This window comes from Tupaia chinensis, unplaced genomic scaffold (assembly GCF_000334495.1).
Source record: "Tupaia chinensis unplaced genomic scaffold, TupChi_1.0 Scaffold000097_1, whole genome shotgun sequence".
In the NCBI taxonomy this organism is placed as follows: Eukaryota; Metazoa; Chordata; class Mammalia; order Scandentia; family Tupaiidae; genus Tupaia; species Tupaia belangeri.
In genome coordinates, this window is record NW_006159559.1 from 2,055,989 (window position 1) to 2,070,244 (window position 14,256).

General features: G+C 38.3%; 1 long non-coding RNA gene across 1 annotated transcript in view; it reads left to right on the forward strand.

Moving 5' to 3' along the window:
* The window catches only part of LOC106734349 (uncharacterized), a 70,548-nt gene that overhangs the window by 5,791 nt on the left and 50,501 nt on the right, over positions 1-14,256 (forward strand). The gene's annotated exons all lie outside the window — the stretch shown is intronic.

Consider the following 14,256-nt stretch of genomic DNA (forward strand, 5'->3'; position numbering starts at 1 on the left):
TAAATAAATAAATAAATAAAAATAATTATTACCAGACTGATTCTATTAAGGTACAGTTGATACTTGGAAGAGGCAATTATAAACTATATAATACTCATGAGGAGAAAACAATTGTATACTACTATCTCCTCCACTTTCCCCAGAGCTTCTATTAGATATGCAGAAGAGTTCACTAATATTAGAAGTGTCATCTTCTTGGGGGCCAGCAGGTGGTATGGTGGTTAAGGAGACTAAATTCCCATATGAACAACCGTGGTTCAAGTCCCAGACCTAGTGACTTGAAAATCACACTGGGCATCTGTGCATGCACAAAATCCTGAGAGGAGTATGGAGGGAAGGGACTGTAGCATGGGCACCCTCCCTGAGGGTTAATATTCCACCTTCCCTCTCTCTGTATCTCTCTGTTACTCTCCTCTCGCATGAGCACTTACGCCCAATGGCAAAAAAAAAAAAAAGGTGTTATCTTCTTGCTACAAATTGGGGGGCCACATGGTTGATTTACAGACCACACACAGGCAGTGACTCTTTCTACCAGGAGAGATTTATTCCCATTGACTTCTTCTCTACAGGACCTAACTCAAGCAGACAATGCAAATTATGGCAGAGCACAGAAACTAGTCACTACTGAAAGCAAGAACAGGCAAGCGAAAAAAAATAAAGTGGACTCTAGAGAAAACCAACAAACCAAGCCATCCGTAAAATGTATTTCTACATTAACAAGGAATCTGACACCCTATAATGCTCAGATCATATCAAAAAGAAGCAAAACTGGACTGGCTCTGTAGTGGATAAAGGAGGCACAACCAGCAAAACTAACTACAGTTCATGTTCTGGCCCCAGAGGTTTGAAAAACACACCAATCACATGTACATGCATGTCCAGATAGAAAAATGGAGGAAAAGGAATTGTGGTGTGACCATACCCCATTAGAGTGCTTTCTTCCTATCTCCTCTCTCTCTCTCTCTCTATCTCTCTCTCTCTCTCTCTTTCTAGCAAGCACACGACAAATTTTTTTTATAGCAAAACCTTTTTTTGGCATGAATTTTGATCATTGGCAGAATCATAATCTTAGAGCTTACTGCAAATAGTAAGGAATCTAAAATTTAAAAAAAAAAGAACTAATATCATAGAATCATAGAGAAAAGCATTACAGAGTATTCAGGGAGTATCAATAACTGAGACCAAGACCACACAAGGAGATATGAACAAAAGACCAGAACACAGACCGTTTTGATTCACATTTATCTGAGATGAACTTTGAAAGTTTGTATTTTTAAAGTTAATGCATATCAAAATGAGTTTAAATTAATATTCAGCACTTATTTCAGAGTATGAGCGTATAGTCACTATGCAAACTCTGGTTGTCTTCATAAAATACTTCATTTACAAATCTCAACAAATATTTAGTATTAAACATCCATGTAAAGATACACCTGTTTGCCATTGGAAGTTATTCCAAAAGAGAACAGGAAACACAAATGTAAACTCCATTTCCAATCACAATGTAAAAAGGGCTGCCAAGTTTAGCAAAAGACCAATTGTAATGTGGAAAGCTTTTGAGAAAAGACTTCTATCTCAGAAAACTAGACAAAGCTGAAAAAGTGTGTCCAAAGTTAGTGGCACACCAAGTGGGTGAGATAATTATCTAACAGAGACTACCATGGGCTGTGGCTGGATTTTCTTTGGTTCCAAGAAGAGCAAGAGAGGAAGAAACTGAAGAATTATGTCCTTATACAAAAGGGCTTCATGATGTGGCAGAGTAGAAGAAACATACTCTGTTAAGCACACTCGAAGTGGCTTGGCTCTATAGACTGGAATGAAATGAAGGATAATAGGCACAAATATTCAATCCTGTTTTATAAGGAAGTTAAATAGAACATCATAGTCTGGGGGAAATTCAACTCATCTGAAGGTGAGCAACAGTTAAATAAAAACCAGCATAATATTTATATGAAAATATTAATAGAAAAACAGAGAAAAGGAGCCCAAAAATGACAGATGAATACTTACATTAATATTGCATGTAATAGATGAAATATAAATCATAAATATAAAACACTTAGTAAAGCAAAGACTTACATAAAGTAAGACTTCAAAATATAATTATGTAAGATCAAAGAAGACATAGTGGAATAATAAAATTAAAGATAAGTTTCCAAATGCACAAAATAAATGGGAAAGAAAAAACAAAGACATCTCAAAAATAAAGTCTACAAAAAGTCATGAAAAAATATAAGTACATGGAGAACAGAGTTTAAAGAACTTAAAAAAAAATAAGTGCAATGATTAAAGATCAAAGAGAAAATGATAACTATGGAAGGGAAAGGATAGCCAACCTGTATATAATTGTAATTCCTGAGAAAATGGAAATAAAGGGAATAGAAGACATTAAAAGTATCATTCAAGAAACTTTATAGGAACAAAATAAGACTTGGATCTAGAAACTATAAAAGCTTACCATATCTCTAGACTTGTCTCTAGCAAAACTAACACAGAATGATCAGCACCAAGACATATATTAGTAAATTCATTAGTCACGGTCCATCGAAAGACAACATTCACACAATAATTTCACCAGAGAGAGTTTATTATAAGAATTTATTAACTACAACAGAGAAATTGGGTAATGAGGAATTGGCTAGTAAAAAGTATAGGCAATTCTAGGGAATATAAGAATAGTAAATACAAAAAGTTGCCACTACCTCTGGGGCTGAGATGGGAAGAGAAACCCTCCCTTCTCTGCACAATCCAGACTTGGTTGGAAAAGACATGACAAGACTGTGGCTCACTAGATGTCTAGTCACTGAGAGGCAACACTAGCTCAATTTGCTGAAAATCCACCTTCTGGGAAAATTAACCAAAAGGAAATGCTTTGCTTAAGTTCATTGTAAACACTCTCAAGAAAATTCCAAAGGAAGCCATTCAAGCAAGGGCAGGTGTTTTCCTGAGAGTGTACACCAAGAAGCCCCTCAAAGAGTACTACAGGAAGTCACTGGCTGCCGAGTGCTACTGGCCAGCATATATTGTAGGAGCCATGTACTGTGCGTCCCAGGCACTGGAGAAGCCACACAGTCTGGGAGCTAATAGAGAAACCAGCCACACTGCTGAAGTCAGACACTAGAAAAGCTGCAAGTTGAAGAACTCTTGCGCTAGAGAAGCTGTCCGTGCTGGAGGCAACGAATCCTGGAGAAGCTAGTGGTGTTAAAGAGGTATTGCTGGGGAAACCACATCTGTTGAAGCCAGATGCCAAAGAGTTTATCCAAGTTGCCAAGAAAGGAGCAGCCATGCATGCTGCAGAAGCCAGGTGCTAGAGAAACCATTTGCCCTGCAGAAGCCTGGCAAGAGGAGCAGACTTTCTCTTCCTGTGCCGCTCCAGAACTCACTACTGACAAAGCTTAATATCATACAACAAAGGAGAAAAACATACAGGTGTCCTCCTACCCCTGATCCCTGGGGCCCAGGATCCTCCAGTGAGAAATATACAGATATTTTCCAGATGAGCAATATTGTTTTCACATCCAACTTTTCTTTTCTGTATTTGGAATAAAATCACCTATATAAAAAAATTTGTTCACATATTCTGTGGAGTTTTCTTTCTTCAGAGTTGGAAAAAAGCAGAGACTGTAACAGAACAGAGTAATAAAGGATGTTTTTGCTTAACTAAATTAATAAAATTTCACTCCTAACTATGCAATTGTGTTGCAAATAGCTAACTGAGAAATAAAATGATTCTCAGTAAAAGCTGGTTCCTCTTGATTGGTGACCTACTAGGCGATCCCAGCATAAAAATTCTGCTTCACTTACTGAACTTGTCCCAGAGAGAACTCAGAGAGTAGACTGTCTTCAAGGAAAACTAGTAACTAATATAAGAACAGTCTTGGTTTCTGCAGGGCCCCTACTGCCCTCTCTGCAGCTTACATTCTCTTCCCTCTTCTGCATTTGCTCCTTAAGGAGTGTTGGTTCTTAGAATATTTAGAGCCTTCATAGAAACAAAAATTTTGGAAAACACTATATTAAATACCCACAAACTCTGATAAAAAAAATAAAGTCAGTGATTTTTATTAATTCTTTGACCAAAGGATTAAGATGCAGACAATCTGGTAATGCTTCTTTCAAATAAATTTTAAGACACAGAGGTGAAATAATACCCAAGACTGGACATTGTTTCACATAAATCAAGCAGTAGAACTTAGGTATGGGTGGAAGGCTAGCTTAGAAAAAATTTTGAAGTATCAGTATTACAAGAAATTCCCAGCATCAGTATTCCCAAGAAAGTTTGAGAAACAACATCGAAAGGCAACATTATAATTACATTGAAGAAATAGGACAGTTACAAGATAGGATGCAGATTTAAAAGTGACAACCAGTTTTCTTTCCTAAAACTGAGTCTGGATTTATTTTCAGTTAAATGGTTTTTTTAATTTTTTTATTCATTCATCCATTTTATTTTAATTTGACCAGAGAGAGAGACACAGAGAAAAAGAGAGAGAGAAAATGAGAAAGCAAGACACCATGTCTGGGACTTGAACCGTGGTTGGCCATGTGCGAGTGTCCAGCGCCTTAACCTCATGCCACCTGCTGGTCCCTCAATTAAATGTTTTAAAGAATAGCTCGACCTTCTATTTTATCAGAGATACTAACTACAATAATGCTAAAAAATAAAGCATTTGAACAAATAAGCATTACATCACAGAAAGCCTTTTCCCTGAACTTGCTAATTTGAGGCTCATAGTCTCTGGCTCTGTTCAGAACCTATTAGCCAGCACTGAAACAAACAAAAAAACAACAACAAAAAAAATCTATTGATATATGACTAATGTAATCAGAATGCAACAAAGAAGAGAATCAGGGAGCCAGTGATACAGCAGTAAAATGTGATGTTGGGTAAGGCTGACCCAGATGAGATGGCTCCAGATTCACATCCAGGGACATTTCACCAGGCACATTCATGACCGTTGATCTGGGGCTGGCTGGGGGTGGAACGTGGCCTTACACTCTGTTGGAGGTGCTGTCTCTCTGTCTCTCTCTTTCTCTCTCACAGTTAGCATAAATAAGAAAACTTAAAAACAAAATCTGAGAGGAGAGGCAAGAGGCAGGTCATCAGAAGATTCCTCATGGCTCTTGAGAAGTAATGACTGTGCTGTAAAAAAAAAATAATAATTTTTTTTTTAGTTTTTTAATTTTTTTCTTCTTTTTTTCCTTCTGTTTCTTTCTTCTTGTTGTTGTTTCTCTCTCTCTTTTTTTCTTCTCTTTTTCTTATATCTCATCTCTCAACTCCTTAATATTCATTTACTGTGTTTCTAGAAGGATCTAAAGGAAACTATAGCCAAACATCCAAATACTATTAGGGTTAACATATTCCTCAATATCTACTGAATCTGCTGCACAAAGAGATCACAATGGAACAGCAAAAAGATGCCAGATCACCTCTTTCTGCTCACTCCTGAACGTTCAGATTGAACTTCAAGAATTAGGAAGAAACACACCAGCCATCAGATGACTAGAAATCACCACAGGGTCACAAGAAGTATAGGACAGCAAGAAAATACTTCTCCTCCAAGGGAAAAGAATATTCCTCTTTAGGAGAATATTTGTTGCCTCCAAGCAGGCAGAATTCAGTCTAGCAGTTGAACCCTTACAGGAAGGAAAATCCAAAAGATCCCAATCCAAGCTATATGGGAGCCTAGGGCAAAAGACAAAGTAATTAATTCTGATCCTGTCTTTATTTTAAATTTTGACATTTTGTTCATTATGTTTTAATTAATGTTTATTATTTATATATTACATTTAAAATTTACTTGAATTTATTTTTATGGCTTTTAAAACTTTGTACCTGAGGCAAATGTCTCCAGCCCCAAAATAGTCTTAATCAGGTGGATGCTAATATCAGGAATCCAGGTAATTTGTCCATTTCAGCATGATGCTGGCCACTGCATTAGGAGGAATAATGCAAAGGCCTTAGGTAAGGACGCTGAGAAGAACTAGACAGATTATCAAATTCTCAAGTATGATTTTACTTTAATGGTGAACAAAAGTGTTATCCCAGTCCTATAAATATGCCAAGAAGAAAGATGGATGGTTGGGAATGTAGGACTCAAAAGCTACAGAGGCAGCCAGGATCATTCCTGGGGCAATGAAAATATGTTCACTGGGCCATGAGGCTTTCCAAGTCCCACCTGATGGGCAGACTGAGACCATGGCTACATGTCCTCCCCTGGTCAGGAGTGGTTCAAGAACTCAGGCAGACCTGCATCTTTCAGTATTGCAGTAGGTACCATACTATTGACAAAGATGCGATTATCTTTTCTGAGAGTTTTTTTTTTTTTTTTTCTCTCCAAAGAAGGTGACTCTAGCCCCTTCAGATCTTTACAGATGTGAGGGACATTCAAGCCCCTTGCAATTTCCTATTCACGTTATCATTATAGCTTACAGTAGGCCTCACAAAATGCAGTGTAGTAAAACTAAGGTACTTAAGCAATCCCTCCAGGCTTTTAATGATTTTTAAACCATGATAGTAAAGAGACTTCCAAAGTTATCTTATTCCCAAGTCATCACTATCTTTGGTCTCTTGACCTTTAACACCAGACTTAGCAGATAGATGGCTCTACTAAATGATTTTCAAAATAAACTCATTTTTACCCAGTCTTAGGAAATATTGTATCCTGAATGACAAGAGAATAGCATAACCTCTTCAGGTTTCTATCTGTCATTTATTCACTTTGATTTATAGAGGCAGAGAAAACTCATTAGTAGATTTTTCTAGGTCATACCTCAGCATTTAATTCAGAATGGTAAAATATTTTAACCAGAATGCCCCCAAATTTCAAGCCCCCCTCAGTCACTTTTCTTTAATGTCAAAGCTGACCTAACCTATGCATTTGCACAAGTCCAGCTTCCTATTTCAGTGTTCCTGAGAATATTCAGTGTCCATCATTACTATCATTCATTCAAAAATGTTGGTACATGAGTTTTAATTTCACCAATGTCCCTAAAAATGATGTTGTTTCACCCAAGTGAAAAAAAGAGAGAAGAACGAGTAGACACACAAAGAAGAGAGGCATAAGACTCTAGCGTGGAATACCTGAGGCAATCCCATTCTTCCCTTTTCAGTTCCTGGACCTAGTCCATATAGCTTGGAAACATTTCCAGTTTTTAGATTTAAAAGCATATTCCTTACACTGTGTCCTCTACTAGGGGTAAATTTCTACTAATAGTAAGACATTATAGGGAAAAGTAATGCCAATTTGTCTAGTTACCCACTTCTCCAAAAAATTTGATTTAAATATATACCATTTTCCATAAATACTCCTGGTTTTTCACTTATATTAAGACTTTAGCCAAAATAAAACAATAACAATCCTTATATCCTGTAAACAGAGTGAATAGTTCAATATATCAAGTTCTAAAATGTAAATATTAGCCACCTTACCTTGTAGCGGTGCTCCCAAACTTTTCCATGCCCTGCTTCACATAGATAATAATACTATTTTGGGAGCCTGTAGGTGGAGTGGTGGTTAAAGCACTGACTTCCACATGGCTGACTGAAACTTAAGCCCTAGACTCAGCAACTTGAAAATCACACCAGGTGTGAGTGCCTGTGTGCCTGTGTGGCCATCCTCCACCCCCAGGAGGATGATTTCTCACTTTCCCTCTCTTTGTCTCTCTGGGAAGTGAACAGGCCCTATGGCAAAAACCTAAAAGAAACAAAGAAAGGAAAGAAAAAAAATACTATACTTATGACACATTGGAATAAACAGAATGTATAAGGTTACAGACTCAGAACAAGTCTAGTTGCCCCAAAACAGAAAGGATCAGCATCTGATAGCCGTACTCATATTTGGTGCACCAGCATGTCCTGGCACACCTATTCAGGCGCTCTTAATAGACACATCTTACATAAGTGCTTACTACAGCCCCGTCTTCAAAGAACCTAAGATCACACTGCATGTACAGAGTTACACTCTTAGCAAATTTTAAAATAGGGTAAAGAACTTTGAGGGTGAGACCACTGAGAGAGAGCTTACAGTCAAAGAAAAGCACTAACTTCAGCTCACATAGTAAGGAGGAGGAAGTCTTGTGCCTTTTAAAAGAATCAAAGTCTAATTAAACAGATTGGAATGACCACACACAGTAATCTTCTCTGCCTCTGAAATACCACCAAAACCAGGTAAAAGGATAAAAAGACAAGGACAAGAACTGCAGAAGTTTCAACAGTAGATCAGAGAATTCAACATATGCGTTGGGAGTAGAACACACATAGGTAATAGTAATTGACCTAACGAGGAGGGAGAATCTCCAATCTAACGTCTCTGCTGAGAGGGCTGCTAATGAGAGGTAAGAGGCTGAAGTCATCTGTAGAACTTGTTAAACGCTAAGGTCTTGGACATGTGCTGCTTCAGAAATATGAGAAGGTAGACGTGATATACAGACCATATACAGCTACTGATTTAGTCTATATACTGTTCCCGTCTGTCATCTTATTAGCCAGGAAAAAACCTGCTCCCATACCTAGCTTAGACAGAATAGCAGAGATTAATACTTTGGAAAATTTGGAACAGAAAAGATATAGTTTTGGAAAATTCAAGCTTAGTAGAATGTAGAAATGAGAAACCACCCCTACACACATACACACCATCTCCTAGAATCCTTACAACCAGTCTCATGTACTTAATCTATCTTCTGTTGTGGATGGAAAATCTCACTTTGTATGATGTAATGATGTACAGTGAATGAATGTAAATAAATAAATTTAAATTAAAAAAAAGAATTCTTATAACCAGGAGATGTATAATATTTTACAAGCACAAGATTAGAATGTTTTTCTTGGGACCAGCAGTTAGCATAATGGCTATGTCGCTGGACTCGCACGTAGTCAACCGCGGTTCATGTCCCAGACTCGGTGGCTTAAAACTCACGCCGGGCGCGTGTGCATGCATGCCCAAGATCCCGAGAGGAGAATGGAGGAGAAAGGATTGTGGTATGGCCATCCTCCCTGGGGGGTGATTTCTCGTTTTCTGTCTCTCTGTCTCTCTCTGTCTGGCAAGCACATGCGCCCTATAGCAAAAACCTCTCAAAAAAAAAAAAAAAAGAATATTTTTCTCTTGATAAAGGAATGAACCGAAAGAAAGTCCTACAGACTAACATTTAAGAACACCTGCATGAAAAAACTCAAAACACTGTTTAATCACACAGTTCCACACATTCATAGATTATTTCTACTCAGCTTCATACTGCTGCACTTTTAAATAAGAACAAATAGCAAAGCACCATTGAATGTTTGAGAAAAGCTCCCATACTTACAGAATGAATAAAAAAAGAATGAATCCTGGGACCAGCAGTTAGCGTAAGGGATTGCATAGCCATGCCCCCTGGGGGTGATTTCTCGCTTTCTCTCTCTCTGTCTCTGTCTGTCTTTCTGGCGAGCACATGTGCCCTATAGCAAAAACATCTTTAAAAAAATGAATGAATCCTGAAGAAGTCAGAAAGTTTAAAGAGAAAAAATTATTATTAATATTATTAGAAAGATAGAAGAAATTATCATGTCCATTAAAACCAAAACCACTATGGAAAGGAATGATCCAAGAATATAAAAAAGAGCACATAGAAATTTAAGATATTAGAGGTGAGCCCAAAGCACAACTGTTAATATCCATGATTAGGGAACTGAATCCCACATGGCTCACTGCAGTATAAATACTGGGGCTTGAAAAACACTTGAGAAACATTTGGGTGTGCATGCCAAGAATCCTGCTGGGATTGGTAAAGAAGGAAAAAGGATTGTGGTATGGCCATGCCCTATTGGGTAGCACTTTCTCTCTCCTTCACTTTTGCTCTCTCTCATAAGAGTATGCACTTTCTGGCAATAAAAATAAAAGGAATTAAAAATATCAGAGTCAAAGGACCAACAGATGGCATAATGGTTATGTCACTGGACTCCCACATAGTCGACTGTGGTTCAAGTCCCAGTCCCAGCAGCTTAAAACTCATTCCAGAGACTGTGCAATAAGAGAATGAAAAAGGGATTGCAGCGTGGCCATTCCTTCTCGGGGGGGGTGGGGAAGGTGATGTCCCATTTTCTGTTTCTGTGTCTCTCTGGAGAGCACATACATCCTACAGCAAAACTCTCAAAAAAAAAAAAAAAGAAGAAGAAGTGTCAGAAAAAAATTACATTTAAACCTCTAGAAGTAAAAATAGAAGAAATCTTCATAAAATAAAGTGATAAGCAGTTGGGCAATATTTGAAAAGAGAATTAGACTTACTCATCAGGTCCAACATCAGAATGACAAGATGGTAGGGAAACAAATAGAGAGAGAAATTTATCAAAGAGAATTATATAAGGAAATGTACAGTAACTCAAGGACATGAATTATCAAGTAAACAGCTGAACTAATTACTCAGACAGTATTTATGGAAAATCTTGATAACATTTCAGAGTACCAGGGGTTAAAAGAATAACCTAAAATCTTCCAGACTAATACTCTGGTTAGAACAAAGGATTCAGAATGGTATGAAATCCAATGCCTTCATAAAAATTATTTTAACTTAGGATAAAATATCCCGCCAAACTATCAATTAAATGTGAAGGAAAAGTAAAGGAAATTTTGGATATGCAATAAATTTTCAAAGGTTTTCTACAATATATCCTCTCCTAGGAAATCACAGGAGGACATGCCTAAAAAAAAAAAAAAAAAAAAAAATGAATGAGACCAGCAGCGTTGCTCCTGAGTCCAGAGCTCCTGCACCTGGAACTGCACATGTAGGGTTCACCTCAGGCCTTAAACTCACACTGGGCACGTGTGCATGTGTGCCCAAGATTCTGAGAGAAGAACAGAGGAGAAGGGATTGCAGCGTGGCCATCCCCCCAGGGGGTGATTTCTCACTTTCTATCTCTCTGTCTCTCTCTGTCTTTCTGGCGAGTGCACACGCCCTATAGGAAAAAAAAAAACCCTCAAAAAGAAAAAAAGGGGTGAAAAACAAGAGGAGATGATGACATAATTAGGCAAGAACAGAGACAACATAGGAGCAGAACTAGGATAACAGAAATTCATCAGGCCAATTGAGCAACCAACCCAGATGGGAAAAGTGGAATGGAGAGTGAACAATGGGAGTCAAACAATTCATAAAATTGATAGATTATTTGAAACATTTGAACATTTGGAATTTTTTTTTTTTTTGAGAAATCACCTCCCAAAGAGAGATGGGCACACTGCAATCCCTTCTTCTCCCTTCACCTCTTGGGATTTGGGGCACATGCACACATGTGTCTAGCATGATTTTTAAGCCACTAGGTCCAGGACTCGAACCATGGCTAACTATGTACAAGTCCAGTGACATGACCATTGTGCCATCTGCTGGTCAGAAATAAATATTAATAACCATCACATAAATCCCTTAAAACTTAATGGTAGGGGGCCAGCTGGTAGTGCAGTAGTTAAAAAGCAATGGACTCCAACATGGCAAATCACAATCTGGGACTTCACCAGGTCCCAGATCCGGTACCCTGCTTTCTCACCTTCTCTTTCTTTCTCTCTCTCGCATATGTGTCCTATAGCAAATTTTTAAAATAATAATAATAAATAAATAAATAATTTTAAAAAAACGTAATGGCATGAGACCAGCAGATGGTGTAATGGTTATGTCACTAGACTCTCACTTAGTCATGCTTGGTTGGAGTCCCAGCCAAGCCCATTTAAAACTCATGCCAGGTGTGTGTGTATGCATGCCCAGGATCCCAAGAGAAGGGATTGAGGCATGGCCATCTCCCTTGGGGAGTGATTTCTTGCTTTCTGTCTCCCTGTCTCTCTCTGTCTTTCTGAGATAGAGATTTTTGCTATAGGGCACGTGCACTCATGGAGAGACAAAGAGACAGGGAGACAGAAAGCGAGAAATCACCCCCAGGGAGGATGGCCATGCCACAATCCCTTCTCCCACATTCTCCTCTCAAGACCTTGAGCATGCATGCACATGCGCCCGGTGTGAGTTTAAGCCACTGGATCCAGGACTCGAACAGCAGTCGACTACATGGGAGTTCAGCTACATAGCCATTACACTAACTGCTGGTCCCCTGTCTCTCTTTTTCTATCTGGTGAGCACATGCACCCTATAGCAAAAATCTCTCTTTCAAAAAAATAAATAAATAAATAATAAATAAATAAATAACTTAATGGTAGATACATCAAAAGCTAATCCATGTGGAAAAAATAAATTATTAACTACAATTGAAAAGATTTTGTGATGAGACTGTCTTTTTTGCTGTAGCAGCTGCCAGGTCCCTCTCCAGGCCTCTGGGCAGTAAGAGACATTGAGGCAGGGGCACCACTGTCCCCACTACCTCACTTCTAGGCTCCCCAGCACAAAACCCACCTAGACCCATAGGCAAGTAGGCAGTTTTTCTCTTTTTTTTTTCTTCATTCCCCTCTGTACTCTTTTCTTTTCTCTTATATTATCTTCTCTTCCTCATCTTCCACCTTGCCAGAGGGCCTATCTAGGTCTAGAATCAGAGATCTGAAATTTTCTAGTAATATAAGGTTCTCTGGGATCCTCCCTTGTACTGAATCAGCTGTGAAAAAGGAGATACTGCCCTTGGGGACCTGCAGTTAGCGTAATGGCTATGTCACTGGACTCCCATGTAGTTGACCGCGGTTCGCATCCCGGACCCAGTGCTTAAATCTCACGCCAGGCACGTGTGCGTGCGTGCGTGCCCAAGATCCCAAGAGGAGAATGGAAGAGAAGGGACTGTGGTGTGGCCATCCCCCCGGGGGGTGATTTCTCGCTTTTTGTCTCTCTCTCTCTCTCTTTCTGGCTGGTGAGCACACAAACCCTATAGTAAAAACCTCTCCAAAAAAAAAAAAAGGAGATACTGCTCTTTACACCCCTGAATAGAGTATCTTTCTTGAGACCACATTACTAAAAACAACAGAACAGAGACTTCAGCACACATCAATTTGTAGCAAAAGGGAAACACACTCCTAGTCAGTGAAACATTCTCCTAAGAGGTATATAAAAGTGAGTACATATTCTAATGGCTAGAAGTAGAAGAGCCTCAGGTCTGAATAAACCAGGAAATATGTTTCTGTTAAAGGAACAGAGTAACTCCCCTCCATCTTTTGTGAAAATGGAAGATGTTACCAAAATGTCAAAGAAAGAATTTCAAACATTCATGGTGACCAAATTCTATGAGTTGGAACAGAAAAGAGACAATGAACTACAGGAGATTAGGAAGTCCTTCCACGATATGAAAGAAGAAATGGACACTCTGAGAAAGAACCAGATGGAACTATCAGAGATGAAGTCTGTAATAGAGGAAATCAAAAACTCTCTTGAAAGTATTAAAAGTCAATTAGACCATGCTGAAGATCGAATCTCTGATGTAGAAGATAAAACCTCTGACCTAGAAAACAACACCAAAAATATTGAGAAAATAACAAAAAACATGAGGATAATATATGAGAAATACTAGACTCCATAAGATGCACAAATATCAGAATAATTGACATCCCAGAAGGTGAAGAAACTAATAACGGCATGGAAAATCTATTCCATGAAATCCTGGAAGAAAATTTCCCAATTCTAGAGAGGCATTCAAGCATCCAGACCTAAGAAATACAAAGGACCCCAAATATAATCGACCCCAGAAGATCTTCCCCAAGATCTTAGCCAGACTGTCCAAGACACATTTAAAGACATGATACTAAAACTGGCAAGAAAGAAACAAAAAGTGACTTACAAAGGTCATCCCATCAGGATAACACCAGACCTCTCAACAGAAACAATACAAGCAAGGAAAGAATGGAAAGATATTGAAAGTGTTAAGAGAGAAACTATTTCAACCAAGATTATTATATCCTGCAAAATTACCCTTCATATGGGAAAAAAAGGATTAAAATCTTCTCAGACAAACAAAACCTGAAAGAATTTACCAACACCAGATCAGCTCTTCAAGAAACACTGAAGAAAGGACTTTTCCAGAAAAACTAAATAATTAACAGACAGAAACAAGGGAATAAAGGGCAACTAAGATAATGGCCAACTTAAAGGCTGGGACAGATCTGGTAACATCAATAATAACATTGAATGTTAATGGATTAAATTCTCCAATCAAGAGACACAGATTGGCTGAATGGATAAAAAGACAGAAACCCTCTATCTGTTGCCTTCAGGAAACCCACCTCATGGATAAAGACATACATAGACTCAAAATGAAGGGTTGGAAAAAGGTTTTCCATGCAAATGGGAACCAAAAAAGAGCTGGAGTTG